This window comes from Lygodium microphyllum, chromosome 18 (genome assembly GCF_053477565.2).
Source record: "Lygodium microphyllum isolate KBCC chromosome 18, Lygodium_microphyllum_v1.1.10, whole genome shotgun sequence".
Taxonomy (NCBI): Eukaryota; Viridiplantae; Streptophyta; class Polypodiopsida; order Schizaeales; family Lygodiaceae; genus Lygodium; species Lygodium microphyllum.
The window spans coordinates 104,869,192-104,885,883 of NC_141152.1; positions in this window are offsets into that span (position 1 = coordinate 104,869,192).

The following is a 16,692-nucleotide window of genomic DNA, read 5'->3' on the forward strand; positions in this document are numbered from 1 at the left end:
GCCTCGACATGTCATGTGCTCAAATTGTTTGATGCAGCCAAAATATCGAGTCTTAGATAGTATATGGAGCATTTTATGCTCTTCAGCAAGATGGACAGTATGGCCCCAAACACAGTGGCCCCACACACGTGGCATCATATGGTATGTAGAGAATGTGGATACCCCAAATTGGAATGATCTACTTTTAGATAGGCTAATGGGAGAAATCTGGGTGTCTAATTTTCAGAAACTATTTCAAAAGTCTAGGGCAAGGTGTTTATTGGCAAGGTTGTATGAACAAGTTTGGTCTCTTCACCTTGAATTGACTATGGAGCATTTCTTGAAAACTCACTATAAGAGCATATAGAAGGAAGCTATGGTTCAAGATACTAGGGCTAAGGATAAGGACCAAGTGGAAAAAACTAAAAATTTGGATGTGTTATTTGATGGGGATGCAATAAAGTTAGCCATTTACAAAAATTTACTTCATGTCGATTATGGTGAATCATATGCTAGGCAAGTTGCAAGTGGGTGAGTGATTGGTAGTGCTGGCATCTCTTAAGGAATGTACAATGGATATGCAAAAGTTGGTGGAGGAGACACTTCATGTAAGAAAGAAAATCAAGATTGGAAAGATTTTTCTGTATTTTATGGGAGTGCAAAGTGGGGTGGTGCAAGAGTCGGCCCCTTATGAATGTCATGTCTGACAAAATGAAGTCTAAAGTTGAGAACATAGCTTCTTCTTCTAGTGGGTTATCTATGGACATTTTGTAGTAGGTTGGTACTATGATGCAATAGTTGAAACTTTATTTTCAAAATGTTGAGAAAGAGGGAGTTGTGAAGTTTGCTCTTGTCCAAGATTTGAAGAGATAGCTTGATGACAACAAGCAGAAGTTGGATGCTTTAGGTTTGGAGTTGAAACTCAAGATCGAGAAGTATGATTCATTCAAACTTGAGCATGACCAGCATGTTAAAGAATTAGAACATATTATTGCTAAAGGAAAGGTGTGAGGAGTGGACTAAAGAGTTGAAGAATAAATGTGTGGCTGAAATACATGGCTTTTTGGATGCACATGCAGCTTTGCAAGTTGACTATAGACTCCTAGAAGAAAGATTTCAGCCCATGGCACATGTAGAGTAGCAGACACCACATAATGTTCAGATTATGTAGATGTAGTAGTAGTCATGAGGTCTAAACTGCAAGGCATACAACAAGAGGGTCTTAAGGAAGTTCAGGATGCTTGGCAGGTAGTTGCTAATAGGCTGGTAGTTGTCATCCCTAGGCCTTATGATGTTTTGCAATGATCATTTATGTTGCATGTGTAAGAATCCTAGTTGCATAAAAAGGAAATCTTGGTTAATAAAGTGGTTAAGCTTGAGGAACAGAATGAGTATTTGAATGAGAAATTGCAGAATGCTTTGGATCAAAAGAGGCTCAATGATGAATATGTGGCTTGTCTATTGTAGTAGAAGGATGCAGATGAAGATGTTGGACAAGGGGATGTGTTGAAATAATTTGTACAAGATGTGCATAAAGAGGCTTTGGATGTTGATCATTATGACACAAAGTAGCTAGAACTGACCTTAGTACAGTGCTGAGCCATTTTGCATTATATACCTCTTCATTTTCTATAGTTGATCAAGTTCATGTTACTTCTTGTTTTTGGATTTTAGGGCATGCTATACAACTATGCTAGAGGGTTATAAGCATCCTAGAGGGGTTTTGCTTATATTTTCTCATCATGGTTTGTCAAGGGGGTGCAATGCGACTAGCAAATTATAATAAATTAATAACAGAGGACCCAACTTTGTTCAAGCCTAGCACACAGCGTTAGACATTATTCAATGCACAAACGGCATTCAAAACCTCTTGCACAAAACTTTTTCCCTTTTTCATAAAACCAACACATCATCTACAATAAATCTTCTTGTCACTCATTCCATCCGCACATGCAATGCATTCTCTATTAAGACCCCTATGAGAGGAAGGTCCCCAATTTAGATGGATTATATAAATTGAGTAGTAGAAGACATGCTTCAATAGGGCATGATTATCCCTTTACACAGCGATTGGGCATTTGAGCTTCATGTGGTTTAAAAGGATGATGGTTCATATTGCTTCTGGGTTGACTTTAGGTCTCTCAATAAGGTAACCCAACATGATGTCACACAGAATACATGCAGGAGTTCATGAAAGTCACTTGTCGTAAGGATGCTATGCAAGATGGGAGTTTTTTATAGTTGCTCCTTTTACTATTTATAGTAATGATGCTATCATTTTAGTTTAGATGAGCATGTTCAAGTTTAGATATGTATGCACAAGGTTTTCATTAATATACATTAGCAATCAAAATAAGAAGCAAGAGATGTTCTCTTTCTCTTCTCTTTTTGTCAACATCAAAATCCTTTTTCAAGATGACTCTATAAGAGCTCTTAGCACATGCCATAATACTCCATTGGAGGTAAGGTAGTAAGAGGGAGTGGGGAAGTATGATCAAGGGGAAGGGAAAATAAGAAGATATGTAGTATAAGGGCAAGAGCATGAATACAAGACAGTTGCTATTATGCAAGCTTCCCACGAGTCTTTGTAGCGTAGAGTTCAGATGCAAACTCTTCTCAATTCCTGGCTAATCGACTGTAGTAGAAGCCACCTTTTCTACCTCATCAATTGTGACAAGCATAGGAGACCAACCACATATAATCTTTCACCACGTCGGATTCATGGATGCGTGATGTTTTCCACAATAGTCTTTTTTGCTGAACCTCATCAAACAGTTAGAGGGATGTTGCTTGCCTGATGTCTCTTTTACCATGAAGCTCGCATCATCATGCCATAGTGATAGCTTCCAAAGCAGTGTATCTTTCACAAGCTTTTGCTTTTCCAAAGCTTATATGTAGAGCTAGGAAGCCATTTTGTTTGATGGTCGTTTATGGTCACCCTGTCTTTTTCAGCTTTTGAGCCATCATGAATAGTGAACACAATTGTCATTATGCTGATGACACGCTTTTGCTGATGATGCCCTCTATGCTTGAGTGTATCACATTAGTGAAGCATACTAGCTATGTTCTTCAAGCGTGCAATCAAACCAAGAGCTTCCAATTCCTTGACACTTGCGAGATCGTCTCCTCACATGAAACTTTAGACACCTATCCATATAGTAAAAAAAGAGAAATTTTCTAGATACTTATTAAAGTATCTAGAAAAAGTCTCAACTAGTAAAAGTGAAACACTTTAAAAGTTAGTGATATAGTAAAATATTCCTATATCAGAATTTCAAAATTTTCTAGTTATCGATGTAGTAAAATTTTACTATATAAACAAACTAGTTAGAACTAATGATATAGTATTTTTCATATATAAGAAAACTAGTTGCAATCATGTAAATAGTTTTAATAATTACTGTTATGGTAAAAAATATAAATTAAAATAATAGAAAGAATTCAAAGATGCGATCTTCATTAATAAAGAGGTCAATTGAAGATACATATATCATCAATACTCAAAGGTTTATTACGATTTTTTGTGACATGAATTTTCTCTTTATAGAGTAACCAATCCACAAGAGACATTCTCATGGCTGGCAATGTTTGCTCATTGCGTCCTCCTAAAAAAGTAGGATCTCTCTTAATAACACCATATGTAGATTTTAGTGATGCATATAGCTTATCAATGGATTGGATGTCCAAATATTTGAGGAGGATGGTTTCTTGGTCTTCCTCTTTAAAGGCATTAACAGCTTGTAGTTTAGAAATACAACATAGATTAGTGTGCTACTACATCATAAGTTAATTAGCTACTCTATAGTCTTAATATTTAATAACATTGAGTTACTGATGAAGTTCTTGATGGCAATTCTATATTAGAAGGATCCACACTTTTTGATGGCTCAACATGGCCGAGAGCCTATAGTATAGACAAGAAAATAAAGTTAAAAAAAATAAATTATGCCACATTTAGTAAAAAGAAATGCAAAGTATCTTAGATAATTTATTATTTTTGCCCTTACTCTCCTTTTGTTGTTGCTTGCTTTGCTGTATTTTCTTGCTTATCTTATCACAATAAGTTTGTAATTAGATATAATTTATTAATTGCATATATTAAAATAGAAGATTAAGAGATGGCTAAGCATATCTTTCGTACATGACTTTTCCGTGCAATTTCAACCTCCTTAAGATCTTGGATTGTATCTTATGGAAGAGAGTGTTCACTACTACATGAACCCTATAATACAAGACAAGTAAAACTAAAAAATGAAATATCTTTTAATTTAAAAGTATACAAAAATCAAGAATATATGTATATATCCCTCATAAGATGGAATTTCTTGTAGTAGCTCTATAAAACTATGATCTGAGTTTAAATAGTCTCGAGACATAGGTTAAGTGTTAGAGAAAATCAAATGGAAAAAGACTACAAACCAAGTTATACTAACCATTTCATTACCTTTTTGACATTTTTTAGAAGAAAAAATTGAAATAAGAGGTGGACCGTTGTCGTGATGTTATGAGGACACAGTGTGAAAAAGGATGGAATGCATCAGCATCTGACTTCTTTATTGATCTAGGGAGTCAATGTGATCTGAGCCATTAGTACTAGTGTGAGTTGCATGGATTATTCGAAAATACTAGATTTTTGGATAATTTTAGCTTATTTTTGATATTATTTATTGTAAAAATCCAAAAAAGTTAGAAAAAAGCTTCTAGATTAGGATGGTATGTAAAAAGCTAGTTGCTTTTTCAGTCAATTAGGAGATTTTCACAAGAGGGACAAATTGATCAAATCACGTGCATCACGATCGCTGTAAACAAGTTGAAAATTGCAGATTGAATTGAAAGGAGTAATTTGGGAGATCCGGGATCAGGTGTCTTGAAGTTTTACTTCCCTTTTGGAGCCAACGGAGCCATCAGATTTGGGTTCCGAGTATCAGAGGAACTGTATTTTTTATGCACGTTTTGTTTTACAAAGAAGCTCCAGGAGATCTAATGCCTGGAGATTATTTTTGAGTAGTGCGAAGATTCTAGATTTTTTCAATACATATTGATTCAATTCATTGTGATTTGTCTTTGTAGTGTTTACCACTTGGGTATTCTCTATCTTCTCTTCCATCTCCTATCTCTATTTCTTTCTACTTCTGATCCCCGATGGATTCGACCTTTCGACAAAAACCCCTCCGATATTGGTGAACTTGGCGTGAAAGATTATCAGAAGAAAGAAATGCAAGATGGAAGAATCTTTGAATACATTCTCTAGTGATGTTTTGCAACAGTTGGTGCAAAATATGAATATGCTTATGTAGGTACAACAACAACAGGTGTGCAAGCTTCAGCTCAAATAGAAAGTGTTGTGATGAATGCTTTGCAAGCAGTTGAGCATGAGGTGAAGCTATTCAATGGCAGGAATGTATCTGCATATGTATATACCTATGCTTAGAAGATGGAATTCTTTGGGGTGGCTCAATCTGCATGGAGCCGGTATTTTTTACGTATTAGTGTTTATGAACTGAAAGCATGGATTACTGAATTATATTTGCACAATGCAGATTGGGTAGCCTTCAAGAAGACACTCAGGGAAGAATTTTACATTGAGGACACCAGTTTGATTACGTGCAAGACTTTTCAAGAGTGAGTTTTACAACCCAATAAGGGTCTTGTGGCTACGGAATTGTTAAGAGAATTTGAAAGTCGATTTGAGCAGTTGGATCTTGCAGAACAACAAGCTTTTACAAGTCAGAAAATTGAATTGTTTCTACAGGCAGTTGATCTTGAGCTTCAAGAGAAGCTTGATGATTTGATGGAGGATCAGACTATAGAGACACGTTTGAAAATAGAGTGGAGACATGTCAATGAAGCTGTTACAGCAGTTGTGAAGAAGCATAGAAGAAGAGAAAGATTGCATGTCTCTAGCTTGCCCACTGTTACAGGCAAGATAGTTGATGTATCCAGTAAGCCACCTACTTCTGTGGCTAACCCTATGGCTATACCTGCTATTGTACCCTCTGTTAGGGAAGATGTCTTAGATGAATTGGTCAAAGGCATGCGGGATCTTCAATTGAAGGTTGTAAAATTGGACGAAAAAGGACAAGAGAAAAGGGGACAGGCAGTAGCCCCTAAGTTTGGAAAAAGATGTATATGGTGTGACAGTTTGCAGCACGAGAGAAAGGATTGTGCTGCATATTAGGAGGCCTTGGCACGACAGCTTATCTTTTGGAAAGATGGCAAGATCCATGCACAAGAAACGGGATTGCGTCTTGCTTTGAATTTTGGAAAGGGAGGTATGCAGACGTTGTTGGATGACTTGGCTGTTCGAAATGCTTATGCTGTGGTACATGCTTCTACTTTTGGTCTACAGTTGGATAGAATGCATGGCCAAGTGATGGTTGGGGTCCAAAGGCTGAAATATGGACACATGCTTTACATGCAGTTGAAAAGAGAAAGGTCACTGATAGTGAAATGTCTCATGTAGGGCAAGACATTCGTGGCATAACTGGTTGGGAATCACTAGTAGATGCATATTTAGTGTATGTATATTTAGCAAAGGTACAAAACACGGATGCACTTGTGGAAGAAAAAACAAAAAAGAGATGAAGATATTGCAGGGACATCTAAAAGAATGACAAGAAGTGTGGATCAGCCTAAAGCTGCAAATCAACCACCTCCTGAGCATGTTATGGAAGAGGTCAGCTAGGAGCAAAAATAGAATAACAAAAAAGAGGACAAAAAGAAGGGCAAGCAACCGGGATATAAGTTGCAATTTGACATTGAGACAGTCACAGATCTTAAGAAGGTTCTTGAAGAACGGATCTTAAATAGTCAGGTGGAATTTACTTTAGAAGAGGTGCTTGGCATTGCTAAGCGAGAATTTCATGATGAGATCATTGACATAATTAAAAGGAAGCGTCAGTTTCTTGGTGATACCACTAATGTATTGCTGCAATTTGAAGAGAAAACTGGTTTGTTGGGTATTCGGGCTGAATATGAGCATGAAGTAAGTACATGATTGCCTATGCAGGATGCTACTAATCAATGGACATCATGTGGAAAAGAGAAGAAAGTGGCTGAAAATGCATTGTCTTGTAGCAATATGCATTATTCCTCGAAGTCACTACACAAGAAATCATTAGGCTAGAGCTATCACTGAAACAGTAGTGAAAATAGGGGAACGTGAAAATAGGGGATACGCTTTGAGAGTCTCCTTTGGTTCCAAATGCAAGGGAATTCAAAGACTTGGATTTTCATTAAGCACTGCTGTAATGCGGGGCTATAGTAGTACTGATTAGTGGGTGTACTCGTGTCTTGATGAAATGAAGCATGTATTTACTATTGGTAATTCTCAGTTTACAGCAAAGAGTTCATGTTGGTTTAAGCCTATGGAAGCTATGTGTAGGGCTGAACGCATATCTATGAAATGCGCTACTAAGAAATTGAGAGTATTGAGGTTGTTAGCTGAAAATGATGGCATTTGAGGCATCTTTTATGGGTTGAATATTACTGACACTATGGCTGAAATTTCAACAACTATACATGCAAAAAATGAGGTTGAAAACAGAATGTTGTCAGTATGTTCTTTGGATATGTATGATGTTATAGCATTGTTTGCTCAGCAGGAAGGATTATAATGGGCTAAAGCACTTGTGGAGACAAAGTATAAGACAGTTGACAAAAAGGTGAAACCAATTGCTTTGCTACTTCCACTAGAGACTGAGGCTATGTATGAAAAAGTGTAAAAGCAGCCAAACTTACGGGATCCTAAAGATATAGGTCATCAGTTCACATCTGAAACATTACAGGAATTGAAAGTTGGTGCAGAAGGGTTTCTTTTGCCTACTGAGAGGGACTCTTTTATGCGGATGTTAGCTAGACATGGGAAGGCATTTGCATTTTAGCCAAGTGAAATGGTTGTGTGGATCCAAATCTTGTCTCTCCTATGGTCATATTTACTGTGCCACATGTACCATGGAACTTGAGGCCTATTCCAGTGCCTAAAGCTTACTTGCCAAAGCTGATGGATTTGCTAAATGGAAAAATTCGCATGAAGATCTTAGAGCCTTCTTCAGCCTCGTACTCAAATCGTTGGTTTACTGTGCCCAAAAAGAATGGGGCTTTGAGATTTATTCAAGACATGCAACTGGTCAATAAAGTGACTATAAGAAATGTGGGTGCAGGTCCTGTGGTTGATGAATTTGCAGAGGCTTTTGCAGGCACTGCGATCTATTCTTTGGGTGATCTTTACTCGGGTTATGATCAGTTTTAGCTTGCAATTGAAAGCAGGGATATCACAACCATGAAGACTCCTTTGGGGTTAGTACAAATGCGTACTCTCCCACAAGGTGCAACAAACTCAATGGCACACATGACAAATGCTATGAATAGGGTACTCAGGAATTTTATACCATAATTGATTATGCCCTTCTTGGATGATGTTCCAATCAAAGGATGTGTAGTAGATGAAAAGAATGAAGAGATGGATGCTCATGGATGCAGACAGTTTGTTGCAAACCATATTGTGGATTGTGAGAGGATTTTGACACGTCTAGAAGAGGTGCATTTAACTCTTTTTGGACAAAAGTCTGTCTTTGGAGTTGAAGAGGTTTTGATTGTTGGGCATATGTGTGGGCCTTATGGGCGAAGGCCATCACAAGCAAAAATAGATGGGATTGATAGAATGCAAGATGTATGCACGAATGTATGAGAGGTGCGTAGATTCTTGGGTGCATGTGTGTTCTATTTAATAATATGGATTCCTCACTTTGCACATGTAGCCGATGCTCTTTGTCAGCTTCTAAGGAAAGGCCAAAATTTTCATTGGAAAAGGAAACATCAGAAAGCAATGAAGAAATTGAAGCAACTCTTAAAATCTTCTCCTACATTGAGAAAGGATAACTATTCACATGGAAAGCCTATCATTATTACTATTGATACAAGCCCAATCGGGATTGGATGGGCAATTGGGCAAGATGATGAGGAAGGACAAAGTTATGCAATTCGCTTTGGTGCTAAAGTATTGACTGAACGACAGAGAAGATATCCACAGGTTAAAAGAGAATTGTGGGGAATTGTGACAGCCCTTAAATGTGATAACACTATAACAAAAAGGCCTCTTAGACGCGATTTTTGAATTGAGAGAAAATCTTATGGGCACGTCTACAAGCCCGTCTATTTGTGCATCTACCATTTCGCGTCTATAGTCGCATGTATGATGAAATTCACATGCACCAATAGATGTGCTTTAGACGCGCATATACACGTATGAATACAAGAGCATACGAAAACTAAAATTATTATTTATTTAATTTCTTTTGTGCATCTACAAGCGCGTCTACATGGAAAATTAGACGGACACATAGACACGTTCATAGACGCGCTTTTATATGCGTCAGTAGACGCGAACGTAAAACCAAAAATCTCATTAAAAAAAGATATTTAATTTCTTTTTATTAATTTGAATTATATAGTGTGTGTATGGGCGTGTATATTCTGCATTTTAGACGCGAGTATAAACGTGCGTTTTCTGCAATTTAGACGCGCAAATAGATACGAAGTATAGAATTGGAAAAAAAAACCAGAGAGCATGTATCAAATTGTGCATTTGGGAAAAACACAATGGATTTGAAGGCATGAGAATTGAAAACAAAAATCCATGTATTCATTATATATAAAATGCATTTACATGGGGAGTTTAAGTGCTTGCGATCTAAAGCGCAGCTGCAAGCAGTAAGCTCAAAGATGGATAATAGATATACAAGGAAACAAGGCCATAGAGGAGGTATGGTACTCTATGAATCTGAAGAAGAAACATCATCGCTAGCACCACCATGGCTACTAGCATCGCTATCCCCCTCCTCGCTATGCTCCACATCGGGGTTCACCTACACACACAAAAGATCAAGGTTGCTTACGTACAATTGCAAAGAAAAAGTTATAATTAGCTATATTTTTAATAGGAAAGTAAGAAAAACATACCTCCTTTAGCTGTCGAATCCTCATAGCTTGGTTGTATTGCTCCTCAGTGATGAGACCCTCCTCATAGAAGTGAAGCCATGTGGCTGCATGGTTATGGCCTCGATGGTAACCTACCTCTCTAGGAGTAGGTATCCTACCAACGATAGTAGTCTGCAAAACAATTATGATATATATAAACAATTATAAGACACAATATATTAGAATAAACTATATAAAGAATTGAAAGAAATATAAAATTTAAAAAACTAGAAATCAAAATATACTTACAAACTTTGCCTCCCATGACTCTCTGCCGTCCGATCCGTAATGCGACGGTCCCATGGTTTCCATTTGGATGCGTCGTGCCTTTGCGTGCTGGCGACTCTTCACTTTCTCTGCTGCTTTCTTCTTGGCTTACTTCCACTCTATGCTGTGGCACATAGGTGGTTGGCTATAGGCTCCACGCCCCTCCTCTTGTCTCACAGTGACTCCCTGGCACGTGTCATGAGGTGGGATCTTTTGTTGTGAAGCAAATTCCTCACTTTTGTGCGTCCCCAATCATCAGAGAATCGTTGACCCTTAGGATTTGGGTACCTCCTATGGACTGCTCTCAACACCTCTTGCCACAAGCCGCTTTTCTGATTCTTAAAGTAAAGGAAACAATATTTATACGTCGCATGCATGACGCTCCTCATGTACGCCATTATATCCCTTCCTTCGTCATCATGGAAGATGCCACCAGTATTTGTAACTCTATAGTACTGGTGTACAGGCTCCTCTACGTGATCTTTTGGTGAGGGTGATCGCTCGCCACCTCCTAGGCAACCCCCATACAAGCCTCGTCCTCCCCCTCGACTCTCCCTCCTCTCTCTGTGTCAACTATCCTCTGTCTCGCTATATGCACGTGCTTCTGCAAATGCACATGCGTCGGCTGACGCTTGTGCTTCAGCTGATGCCTGTACAGGTGCTGCACGTGGAGTATCTGCAATTGGAGTTTGGACATTTGGTATTTGGGAAGCAGTGCTAGGCAAAGACGTTAGAGGCATTTCAGGCATGACGCTGAACATCTCGTCTACTGTGGGAGAGTGGCCAAGGTGTCTAGTCATCTTTCCCATGAAGTCTTCCTTACTAGGAAAACCTCTAAAAAAAGCATTGACCCCTCTGCTGAACAAGTCCAATGTATCATTCATGTGATCCAAATCTGGGTCATTACTAGATGAACCAGGATGCGACATCTGCAAACAAAATACAGGAATAAGACAAATTTACTAAACTGCAATAATGTGTAAACTATACTATTGTGTAACATATTCGTACAATTTCAGAAATAAAAAATTATTTTTTTATCAGAGCTAGTGCGTGTATCATCGCGTCTGAGATACAGAATAGACACGCTCTCAGACGCTTCCCTGAAGTCAAATCTTTTGGTTAGAGCGCATGTATATTCGCGTCTGAGATGTAAAATAGACGCGCTCTCATACGCGTTCTTGAAGTCAAAGCTTTTGGGTAGAGCGCATGTATTTTCGTGTCTGAGATGCAGAATAGACACGCTCTCAGACGCGTCTCTGAAGTCAAAGCTTCTGGGCAGAGCGCGTGCATTCTTGCGTTTGAGATGTAGAATACACGTGCTTGGAGACGCAACTGCAGATGAGATGACATCAAACATATTTACGCATCTATGTCTGCGTCTGCACTGAAATCTACACGTGCTATCAAACGCGCTAAGCCAGCTCCTCTCAATCCGACAACTGCCATCCATGATTTATTTGTGATATAAGAAATTCAATCATAGATCCTAATACACACAGAGAGAGAGAGAGAGAGAGAGAGAGAGAGAGAGAGAGAGAGAGAGAGAGAGAGAGAGAGAGAGAGAGAGGACTCATCTTGGGTCTTTGGTGTGGACGGGTGGTGGCGCTGCTTCCTTTCCCTTCTTCCTTTCCTTGGTGAGTTGTTCTCCCTTGATGCTTGCTGCTTGTTGTCTCCTCTCTTTGCTTCTTGTTCCTCTTGTTCTCCTCTCTTTTGTTCTCTCTTTCTTCCTCTCCTTGGCTTTCTTTTTTTCCCTCTTGTCTCTTTGAAGTGAAAGAAGAGGTGAGTCATGAGGAGGTGAGTCATGAAGAGACTAGTAGAGGTAGACTGCATGTCGACTGAACTCGAGCTTCAGAACGTACAAAAAATATAAGAAAGGTGCAGTTTGAAAAGAAATGATTCAAGTATCTTCTGAATTTTGACTTTTACGTCTATTTTTGCATGTATATGCGCGTCTACGTTTACGTAAACACGCTTATAGACGTGAATTTAGACGTGCAGATAGATGCAAAAATAGATGCGTAGTTAGACGCACGTATAGATGCGCATTTAGCGCATTTGCGTTTTTATCATGAGTTTTTGTATTTAAGATAAGTTTTGATAGTAAGTTCTTATCATAAGTTTTTGTGTATTTATGATAAGTTTTCTGTATTTAAAATTGAGATCTTAGAATAATTAATACGCCTTGAAGTTTTTATGTAAACATATGAATTACAAATTTAATGTTGGCATGAATTAGGTTTAATCATGTCATCGTCATCACCTAGTGCGGTGCATGCTGATGAGTCAATGAGCACATTCTCAAGTGAGGATAAAACATTATGTCTTCATAATCGAGATGCATGGCTATGATGAAAAATTAAATGTATGTGTGATTGTTGTCGAGGGTGTATTTTTCGAGCACGTCGAGTTGCAATGTCACACCTTGGCATGTATGGAGAATGGAACCGAGAAAAATCACCGGTATTCATTGTTTTTAACACTAAGATTGCTAGTCTATGTTACTCAATATATATCAACGTACATGTAACTCCCTTTTGTGGTTGAGCAGGATGCGGTGCCATATCCTCAGATGCTCCCTCCCGGGCGTCGAGAGGTTGCAAAACGTCGACGTGAGGAGGCAGAGTCTTCAAGAAGAGTGGAGACCGACGACCATGATAATAGCCCTCATGAAATGTCCCATCAAGTTGTAGAGGATGAGATTTTGGACAACATGGTACACGATTTATTTTCACAATCGGTTCGGGAAGAAGGTCACTCTACGAAGCCAGATGATCCACTATACGTAGCATCATCTACTCTGTTGTATGAAGGTTGTACGTACTCCGTTCTTTGTGCATCCCTCGAGATACTTAACTTGCAAACAATTTATGGATGGAGTAATGTCAGTTTGAATGCGTTATCGAAGTAGGTATCAATTCAGTTTGGCTTATGAATCATAATATTAATTGTTATATTTTGAAATCAGACACAAATATATGTTGGTTGTTTTTTAACTCACTTTTAAAAATATATGTAGGTTATTATCACAAATGCTTCCAAAAGGAAACAAATTGTCAACTAAGAGAGAGCAAGCAAGATATTACTTAACATCTCTAGGAGGTCTCGATTATGTTAAGATCCATGCATGTGTCAATGATTGTGTCTTATTTCGTGGGATTCATGATTTGGTACGAGCGTGTCTTGTTTGTGGTGAATCAAGATAGGAAGTGGAGATGAAGTCAATGGATGTGCCTCGTAAGGTTTTGCGACATTTTTCGATTGTTCCATGTATTCAACTTATGTTCAAGTGTAAGTCTATTGGAAAGCTCATGTCATGACATGCTAGTCATCGTTCAAGTGATGGAAAATAGAGGATCCCTGTAGATACACTGGCATGGTAACATATAGACAATTTGTGGCCCGTTTTCAAAGAAGAGCCAAGAAATGTGAGATTTGGTTTAGGTATGGATGAAATCAATCCATTTGGCATCAAAAGCATATCATACAGTGTATAGCCAGTGGTATTGGTAAACTATAATATTTCTCCATCCATGGCGATTAAAAAGGGACATGTAATGTTGTCCCTTCTGATTCTTGGAAAGCACAAGGTAAAAAATATGGACATTTACTTAGAGCCTTTGATTGAAGAGTTAGAAATGTTATAGGAAGGTATTTAGGTGTAAGATATAAGTGCATCTGCATCCTCTAGAGATTTCACGTTGAAGGCCATGTTGTTATGGACCATGCATGACTTTCCATGATATGGAGAGTATTCAGGTACATGTATATAACTCTATATTTAAAATTCAAGACTTAAATCAATTGCATGTTATTAATTCACTTGTTTGTTCAGGTCTAACCACATCAGGATATCATGCATGTCCTATTTGCGGTCCCTCTCTAGTTTCCTCTAGACCGGCACGTTTAAAGAAGGTTATCTATGACAATCATCATCGATTTCTTCCTATTGACCATTCCAAATATATTCTCCCTACTAATGGAATGACTCCATGATCTCTAATCATTCGAGATTGGAAGGAGAGATGAATTAATGCTGACAGCCACCCTTCACTCGGCATGAGTCGGTAAGAAGTATATTTCTCTCGATTGACTGTAAAGTATTTAGCATGATGAATTGTTTACATAAGATATTGTTTGTTTGTTAGGTTCTCTATATTTTTTCGTCTTTCGTATTGGACTGAACTTAAGATCAATCACATGTTGGACCCCATACACATATTTAAAAACGTTGTATCTACATTATGGGATTACTTGATAGGGGCTCGTGATTCAGTCAATGTAAGAAGATATTTACGTAACATTGGTCGCATGAGACGAGCCTGGCCACGCATTGGACCTAGAGGAAAGATTGAGCTACCCCATGCACCTTGGATGTTGTCAAAGAACAAGGAAAAAATAGTGAAGGAACAAATATGTAGCTTTCGAACACCGACAAGATGTATGAGATGTCTCAAGGAAGCCTTCATAAAGAAAAAGAAAACATGTGTGGAGCAACTATCTAGTTTGAAGTCTCACAATTGGCACAAAATTATTCAAGTAAGGGTATCTCTAACCATGAATATAGTAATTAGTGGAGTAACTATGTGTAAACTTTGGGGTATGATGACTTTTTCCTCAACTAATCATTTGATCTATGAATATTATTTACATTCAGTTCGTACTTCCTACTAGCATATCCCATTGTGTATCCAAAGATGTAGGTGATATCATTTACAAGATGGGAGAGCTTGTGAGGTGTGTATACATTGTATTTTTTCATTATATATTGCATACATCATATAGTGAACCTCTTTGAATTTCTACACAAAAATAAATAATTGTCAAATATATCCTGACAGATACATGAGCTCGAAGGAAATTGATCCAAATACATTGCAAGATGCTCGAGTATTATCTGTTGAGGTGGTTTATTTGGTGGAGGAAATTTTTCCTCGCTCCATTTTGACTACTCAATTACATTTACTCATACATTTGATTGATGAGATCGGACTTTATGGGGCAGTTCATGCAAGGTGGATGTTTTTTCTTGAGCGCTTCTTCATGAAAACCTTGAAAGATTTTGTGAGGCAAAAAGCACAGCCTGAGGGAAGAATGACTGAGGGTTGGTTAGTGCAATCATTCCTTGTTTATATCTTTGAATATCTTGCTGAAGTGGACCTCTCTTAACCACGACTATGGAAAGACGATGAAGACTTGAGGATGACCTCTATAATACCTCAAGGAAAAGAAATGAGTAAAGTGCTAACAAAAGAAGAACTTCGTAAGTTAAATAGTTTTTGTATGCTCAATAGTGATGTAATGAGCAAATGGGTGACACTATATAATGAAGCAAGGGCAAGAAAAAAAAGCAAGACAAGCATTTCGCACGAGATATGGACGTAATGTCTCATTTTCAGATCATCTAAATGCGCTCCCACGTCATATTGATATAGATTGGTTACATGAGGAAATGGAGAAAATGGAAAAAGAGGGGGAAATTAATATATCTCAAGAAGAGTGGGAATACGCACGAGGTTGCTTATCAAAGGTGAGATATACTATCAATTAATTTATTTCTAGTTATATTTTATATAATAAATTGACATGTTTAATCTTAATCTTTTACTACTAGTGCACATTATTCAATGCTATTTGGTATGAGGGTAAACATCTTCGAACTCAACGTATAGATGAAAAGAGAAATACCCAAGATTGTGGTGTCCTTGCTCACTTCGAGGATGCCAATGGTACCATGGAAGATTATTGTGGCTTGATTAAAGATATTCTAAAGCTTGACTTCAGATGATTCTTTATATATGTACTGGATGTGAAGTGGTTTAAAGAAGTGGTAACAAATGGTGAGCATTACACAATCAGACGTAATCCAAGTGGTTTTGTAATCATTGACTCTACAAAATTTCACCAAAACAAGAATGACACATTAGTACTACCTCAACAATGCGAGCAGGTATATATGTAAAAGCTAATTTTTTTATACATATACATGTGATACATATACACAATATAATAAGTATTTAAGTTTCTTGCTTTTGTTTTTCAAATACAGGTTGTGTATCATCCAATGGTAAACAATAACCGATGGTGGTATGTCATTCCTATATCTAATCGTTCAAAACCAATATATGGTAATATTACCAACATAGAGATAGCAGATGTCAATCCAACAATTAATGATAATGTACATGATGACATCATAATGGATGATATGTGTGATATAATACAAGATGAACCTCGCGAGGATGTTCAAGGAAACCCAGAAGAGGACAATAATGTGGTTGATGATGATGAAGTTATTGAGCAATATATCAACACATCTGATAGTGGGATAGACTTATTTGTTTCGTTACCTCTTGGTAACATAGACCTAGAAGTAGATAGTTTAGCAAGGGTTGATCTCATTGAAGATGAGATGGATCATTCATTGTAACATACTTAATTTGCTTAATGATTCAATGTGTATTCTTA